Genomic DNA, 8088 nt, shown 5'->3' on the forward strand with positions numbered 1-8088 from the left:
GGCTCGGCATGGTCTAGTGGCTCGGCACGTGTGCAGTACAGCAGGAGGGACGTGCGCGAGAGGCGCCGACGGCTCAAAGCCAGACCTGGGAGGCGGCTCGGAAACGCGCTGGCGAGCATGCGGTGGCGAGGCGGAGCCAGAGTCAGGCGACCCGCCGGCCAGCGGCGACTCGGAGCGATGAAGACGAGGCTGTGGCAACTGATGCGGGCTCGAGGGCGGCTCCGAAACGGGATCGAGGCGCAGCGATGTCCGCAACAATGGTGAAACGAGTCCACGCCCACGACCCCATCCAATCCGGGTCGTGGTTACTTTGACTTTCTCTTCAGTCTTCCTGGTGTGCACGTAACAGCTGAATGGAGAACAAAAAAACCGAACTAGCAGACTACTTTCATGTGGAAGCAGTACTAGCAGACAAATCAGCCTTGGATTTTATGTAGTGGGAACAACACTACTGTTTGGCAGTAGCAGTATAGCGATCAATCAAATCACTTTGGAATTGTTTCAGCGGTCTCTCACGGCTTGGTTTGACCTCGGCGGCCCCAACAGCAACTCGGCGGCTTGGTAGCAGTAGTGGAGGAAAACGGCGGACGATGTGACAGCGACATCGGCTTTAGAGTCCAAGTCGGAAACAGAGTCCTTGGGCGACTCACAGCACCAAGGCAGATTCGATGACAAAGGTGCGATTAGCCACGGAGACGGCGCTCGAGTCCGTGGTTGAGGTGACAAAAAGCGAGGAATGTGCCTGCGAGGCAGCTGTCGGCGGGGACGGAACAATTTGGTCTTGTGCACGTTGATGACTTGCACCCATCAGATTTCCGAAAACCAATACTAAACAAAACCTTCAGGATGAGCAAACCAGGGATCTTCTCTGACAATCTTGCTGACCGACCGAATGAAAACCACAAAAAAAAATTCTGATCGTGATAAAAGCTCATGTAGATTGAGGGAGTCCTGAATTAGGGGGTGTCCGGATAGCCGGACTATACCTTCGGCCGGACTCCTGAACTATGAAGATACAAGATTGAAGACTTCGTCCCGTGTCCGGAAAGGACTTTCCTTGGCGTGGAAGGCAAGCTTGGCGATACGGATATGTAGATCTCCTACCATTGTAACCGACTCTGTGTAACCCTAGCCCTCTTCGGTATCTATATAAACCGAAGGGTTTTAGTCCGTAGGACGAACAACAATCATATCATAGGCTAGCTTCTAGGGTTTAGCCTCCTTGATCTTGTGGTAGATTTACTCTTGTACTACTCATATCATCAATATTAATCAAGCAGGACGTAGGGTTTTACCTCCATCAAGAGGGCCCGAACCTGGGTAAAACATTGTGTCCCCTGCCTCCTATTACCATCCGCCTAGACGCACAGTTCGGGACCCCTACCCGAGATCCGCCGGTTTTGACACCGACATTGGTGCTTTCATTGAGAGTTCCTCTGTGTCGTCACTTTTAGGCCCGATGGCTCCTCCAATCATCAACGACGATGCGATCCAGGGTGAGACTTTTCTCCCCGGACAGATCTTCGTATTTGGCGGCTTTGCACTGCGGGCCAATTCGCTTGGCCATCTGGAGCAGATCGAAAGCTACGCCCCTGGCCGTCAGGTCAGATTTGGAAATTTAAACTACACAACGGACCTCCGCGGAGACTTGATCTTCGACGGATTCGAGCCGCAGCCGAGCACGCCGCACTGTCACGATGGGCATGATCTAGCTCTGCTGCCGAACAGTGCCCTGGAGGCCGCACCCGCATCAGCTCCGACCCTTAATTCAGAACCAACTGCGCCAATCGAGGATGGGTGGTTGAACACCGCCTCGGGGGCTGTAATCTCTACGGCGATCGAGCCGAACACCAGCCCTATTCTCTGCGAAGCCCGTGACTCCAAGGAGTCAGACTCCGAGCCCTCCGCGCCCCTACCGATCGAACCCGATTGGGCGCCGATCATGGAGTTCACCGCCGCAGACATCTTTCAGCACTCGCCCTTCGGCGATATTCTAAATTCACTAAAGTCTCTCTCTTTATCAGGAGAGCCCTGGCCGGACTATGGTCAGCAAGGTTGGGATGCGGATGATGAAGAAATTCAAAGCCCACCCACCACCCACTTCGTAGCCACTGTCGATGATTTAACCGACATGCTCGGCTTCGACTCCGAAGACATCGACGGTATGGACGCCGATGCAGGAGACGATCAAGAACCAGCGTCTCTAGGGCACTGGAAAGCCACCTCGTCGTATGATATATACATGGTGGACACCCCAAAAGAAGGCAATGGCGATGGAACAGCGGAGGATGACCCCTCCAAGAAGTAGCCTAAGCGCCGGCGTCAGGGGCGCCGCTCTAAATCCCGCCAAAGCAAAAACGATGATTCCGGCACGGGAAATAATAACACCCCGGACAGTGACGAAGACAACCACCTCCAGCAAGATTCAGCATAGGAGGACGGAGAAGCCAACCCTCATGAGAGAGCGGCAGACAGAGAGGTCGAGGACGATAATTATATGCCTCCCTCCGAAGACGAGGCAAGCCTCGACGACGACGAATTTGTCGTGCCGGAGGATCCCGTCGAACAAGAGCGTTTCAAATGCAGGCTTATGGCCACGGCGAGCAGCCTCAAGAAAAAACAGCAACAACTTAGAGCTGATCAAGATTTGCTAGCCAACAGATGGACTGAAGTCCTTGCAGCCGAAGAGTATGAACTCGAACGCCCCTCCAAGAGCTATCTAAAGCGCAGGTTACTACCCCGATTAGAGGAGGTAGCACCTAAACCTACATCACCAGCTCATGATGCGGTCGACCGGCCACCCCGTGGCCGTGACAGAGAGGCCTCTTGGCCCTCCACTCAAGCCGCACCCCGGCGCCGCTCAAAAAATACCAAGGCACGGGAAAATGCGCCAGACCTGCGAGATATATTGGAGGACAAGGCAAGGAAAACAAGATCGATCTACGGATCGCGTGGGTGCCCCCTGGCACGAGACAGTAACCGTCACTCCGGATACGGTCAATCCGGCCGGGCCGAACACCGTAGACAAAGCTCGTTTGAGCTGCGTCGTGATATAGCCCAATACAGAGGCGCCGCACACCCACTATGCTTCACAAGTAATGGATCATCAAATCCCTGAGGGTTTCAAACCCGTGAACATCGAATCATATGATGGCACAACAGATCCTGCGGTATGGATCGAGGACTATCTCCTTCATATCCACATGGCCCGCGGTGATGACCTACACGCCATCAAATACCTCCCACTCAAGCTTAAAGGACCAGCTCAGCATTGGCTTAACAGCTTGCCAGCAGAATCAATTGGTTGTTGGGAGGACCTGGAAGCCGCATTTCTCGACAATTTCCAGCGCACTTATGTGCGACAACCAGACGCCGATGACCTTAGCCACATAATTCAGCAGCCAGAGGAATCGGCCAGACAATTCTGGACATGGTTCCTAACCAAGAAAAATCAAATCGTCGACTGTCCGGACGCAGAGGCCCTAGCAGCCTTCAAGCATAACATCCACGACGAGTGGCTTGCACGGCACCTAGGACAGGAAAAGCCGAAATCTATGGCAGCCCTCACGACACTTATGACCCGCTTTTGCGCTTGAGAAGATAGCTGGCTAGCTCGCAGCAATAACATGACCAAGAGCCCTGGTAATTCGGATACCAAGGACAGTAGTGGCAGGTCGCGTCGCAACAAGCAAAAGCGCCGCATTAATGACGACAATGCTGAGGATACGACAGTTAATGCCGGATTCAGAGGCTCTAAACCCGGTCAGAGGAAAAAGCCATTCAAAAGAAATACTCCAGGCCCGTCCAGTTTGGACCGAATACTCGATCGCTCATGCCAGATACATGGCACCCCCAAAAACCAGCCAATCACACCAACAGGGATTGTTGGGTGTTCAAGCAGGCAGGCAAGTTAAATGCCGAAAGCAGAGACAAGGGGCTGCATAGCGATGATGAGGAGGAGCCCCGGCCGCCGAACAACAGTGGACAGAAAGGTTTTCCCCCACAAGTGCGGACGGTGAACATGATATACGCAACCCACGTCCCCAAGAGGGAGCGGAAGCATGCGCTAAGGGACGTATACGCGATGGAGCCAGTCGTCCCAAAGTTCAACCCATGGTCTTCCTGCCTGATCACTTTTGATCGAAGGGACCACCCCACTAGCACCCGTCATGGCGGATTCGCCGCATTGGTTCTAGACCCAATTATTGACGGATTTCACCTCACTAGAGTCCTTATGGACGGCGGCAACAGTCTGAACCTGCTTTATCAGGATACAGTGCGGAAAATGGGCATCGATCCCTCGAGGATTAAACCCACTAAAACGACCTTTAAAGGCGTCATACCAGGTGTAGAGGCCAACTGTACAGGCTCAGTTACACTTGAAGTGGTCTTCGGATCTCCGGATAATTTCTGAAGCGAGGAGTTAATCTTCGACATAGTTCCGTTCCGCAGTCACGCACTGCTCGGGCGAACCGCATTTGCCAAGTTCAATGTGGTGCCGCACTACGCTTACCTCAAGCTCAAAATGCCAGGCCCTCGAGGAGTCATCACGGTCAATGGAAACACCGAACGCTCTCTCCGAACGGAGGAGCATACGGCGGCTATCGCAGCGGAAGTACAAAGCAGCCTCTCAGGGAAATTCTCTAGTCCGGCCATTAAACGTCTGGACACCGTCAAGCGCGGCCGGAGTAACCTACAACAAGACCGCCGGGCACGTTCCGAGCAAGCGTAGCAATGCGGCCCCAACCCCAGCCCTCGCGATCTTGCGAAACCAATGTTGCGCGTACATAACTACGCTCTGGAAATACCATGGGCAAAAGGGGAGGGGCACAATCACGGCACGCCTGAAACACGGCTTAAACCGCACTAGGGGCTGCCGACTTTTTCATTTTCTCTTACTTTCAGGACTCCACTCTTCGGAAGCCTTGTCCGGCAGTACAATTGCCGCACAAACGATACAACAACCAGGGGAGCAGAAAGCTACGCCACACTACGGAACTCTAAGGTGGTCTCTATAACGAGCAGTATACCTATTTCACATAACATTTCGCAGCTCACCCCTGGAAAGGACATATTTGATAGTCCCATCTTTTTCTTATCGCACTATTTGTATCGTCCTCCTTTGATCGCAGCCTTTTTTAAATAAACAATGCATAGCTTCCATCTATTATTGCATTACCCTTTTTTACGAATATATGTTCATTAATGACATGTTGCACCCGTACACTTTTGTACGGCCAATACGCCAGGGGCTTAAGTACCCCACAATACGGTGTGAGAAGTCCGAACACTTTCACAAGAGCGGCACCCCGAACTTATACCATTATATGCATCGGCTCCGAATCATGTCTTGGGTCAATAGTTGGGTTTGCCCGGCTCCTATGTTTTGGTACCTTACGATCCGTTATATCGGCTAAGGTAGCACTAGGAGAACTACTGCGATTATGCCCCAGTTGAGCTAGGCTAAGCACCTCAGTAGAGAAAGCTAAAACTGCCCGTCATGATGAGGCGAGAGCTGGTCGTTGTTTGAGAGGTTTTCGAGTCCCTAAAGACTTATGCCGCTTAGAGCGAGGAGTCGGCTTTGTCCGGCCTAGGCGTGGATAGCGCCCCGAACTCGGTCTTCCGAACACTAGGGGCTTCGCCGAAATTTAAAATTATAGAATTCTATGGCTAAGTGAGAGTGTTCAAGCATTATAGTCCGATTACTTTGTTCGTTGTGTTGAGCGCCTCTCTCGAAGGACCCAAGAATGGGAAAAAGAGTGCTCATGTTTATCCCAAACACCCTAGCACTCGTGCCATGGGGGCAGAAGCCGACGACTCGCCATCTCTCAAATTTGATAAATGGCCGCACAGAAGGTAATATTTTAAATTCAAAAAGCATTGCTTAGCGCACATGACCAAGTTTTCAGCGCACAGGACAAAACGAGCGAGTTTACTAAAAAATTACCTTCATGGAACATTCATCCGCCACAAGGCGGGCACCCTTCAGAATGCCATCATAATACATCTCGGGCTTGCGATGCTCCTTGCCCGGCGGTGGCCCGTCCTTCACAAGCTTCTCAGCATCCAGCTTGCCCCAGTGCACCTTCGCACGGGCAAGCGCCCTACGGGCACCCTCGATGCATACGGAGCGCTTGATGACTTCGAGCCTTGGACAGGCCTCCACCAGCTGCCTCACCAGCCCGAAGTAGCTCCCAGGCATGGTCTCTCCAGGCCACAGCCGGACTATGAGGCCCTTCATGGCCTGTTCGGCCACCTTATGGAGCTCGACCAGCTGTTTCAGTTGGTCGCTTAAGGGCACCGGGTGTTCGGCCTCAGCATACTGAGACCAGAACACCTTCTCCGTCGAGCTTCCCTCCTCGGCTCGGTAGAAGGCGACGGCATCCGACACGCTACGGGGCAAGTCTGCGAATGCTCCTGGAGAGCTCCGGATTCGGGTAAGTAACAAGTAATTCACTTTTACGTGCTTGCTTTGCATAAAGGATGCCTTACCCGCCGCTATCCTTTTTATTGCCTCAACCTCTTGAAGGGCCTTCTGGGCTTCGGCCTTGGCAGACTTGGCATCTTCAATGGCCGCCGCAAGCTCAGACTCTCGCGTCTTCGAGTCAAACTCCAAACTCTCATGTTTTTTCATGAGAGCCTGGAGCTCTTGCCGCACCTCGCCAACCTGCGTCTCATGCTTCTCCCGCTCAGTGCGCTCCGTGGCCGCCCTCTTCTCGGCCTCGGACAGCGCTTGCTTAAGGGTCGCCACCTCAGTTGTGGCCCCTACAATAGCTGCGTTAATCCTGTCACTTTTTGCAATTGCACCTTTCACATATTTCAATAAGGTATTTCTTACCTTCCTTCTCCTCGAGCTGCTGCTTGGCTAGGCCGAGCTCTTGCTCGGACCGCTCGAGGTTCTGCTTCAGCGTGCCCACCTCCGCTGTCAGTGCGGCGGATGCTAGTAGCGAAACCTGCATACGCATATTGACTTACTTTTGTTAGACTCCTGCGAATGTTATTAGATCCTCTATTCGGCTTTCCTTTCCGAACGCCGAACAGAGCATCAGGAGCTACTGTCTATGCGGTAATATTTTTACATACTCCTTACTTACCTTAAAGCTTGTTAGAAGGCTGGCACAGGCTTCAGTCAATCCGCTCTTGGCGGACTGAACCTTCTGGATCACCGCACTCACAATAGTGCGGTGCTCCTCGTTGATGGAGGCGCCGTTAAGCACCTCCAACAAATTGTCCGGTGCCTCCGGTTGGATGGAGGTCACCGGCTCGGTAGGCTTGCTCCTCTTGGAAGGAGGCTGCCTGCCGGAGTCCGGAACCGTTGAAGGTTCCGGCGCGGTGTCCGGCTCAAAGCCAGACTTAGAGCCCTTGGGGGTTCTATCCCCTTCACGCCTGGAGTCCGGGAGGTCGCCTTGCGGCGCCTCCAGGACCACCTCCTCCTGGCTTGGAACCTATTGGGATGCCACCTCGGCGTCGTCCGTAGGGTGGGGGAGGTAGCCGCCGGAAGCGAATTCACATCCGACGAATCCAGGGAGCCGCTCGACGACTCGTCGAGCCTGGCCTTGGGCGGACTGCATAGACATGTTCGACGTAAGGAAAAGTTGTGCAATGGGAGAATACTATGAATCATTCTGGTATCCGGATACTTACGATCTCGCCAGGGGCTTGGCCCTGTGCGGCCACTCCTCTTCGCCGTCGTCGTTGTTGGTGGAGTAGTCCGAAGGAGGGGTCTTTTCCCTCTTGGAGCCTTCGGCCTCCCCAGTTGGGGCGGCCTTCCTTTTCTTCCCTTCCCCCGCTGGAGGGGGAGAGGTCTCTTCTTCCTCCTCCTCGTCTTCATGGGAGGAGTGCGCCTTGGAGTCGTCGGATGATGAATCCGACACCTCCTAGCGCCGGGCACTCTTTTGAGTCCCCGTGGCCTTCTTCTTGGCCTTCTTCTCCGGCACCATGTAGGGTGCCGGAACCAGCAGCTTCGCCAAGCGAGCGTCCGCTGGGCCTTCGGGCAAAGGAGCCGGACAGTTGATCTGTCCGGACGTCTCCTGCCAATCCTGTCAAAGGTAAGGGAGCTTAGATCCCGCATGGAGTCAAACTATGAAA

Source organism: Triticum urartu, chromosome 1, assembly GCF_003073215.2.
Source record: "Triticum urartu cultivar G1812 chromosome 1, Tu2.1, whole genome shotgun sequence".
NCBI classification, from domain to species: Eukaryota; Viridiplantae; Streptophyta; class Magnoliopsida; order Poales; family Poaceae; genus Triticum; species Triticum urartu.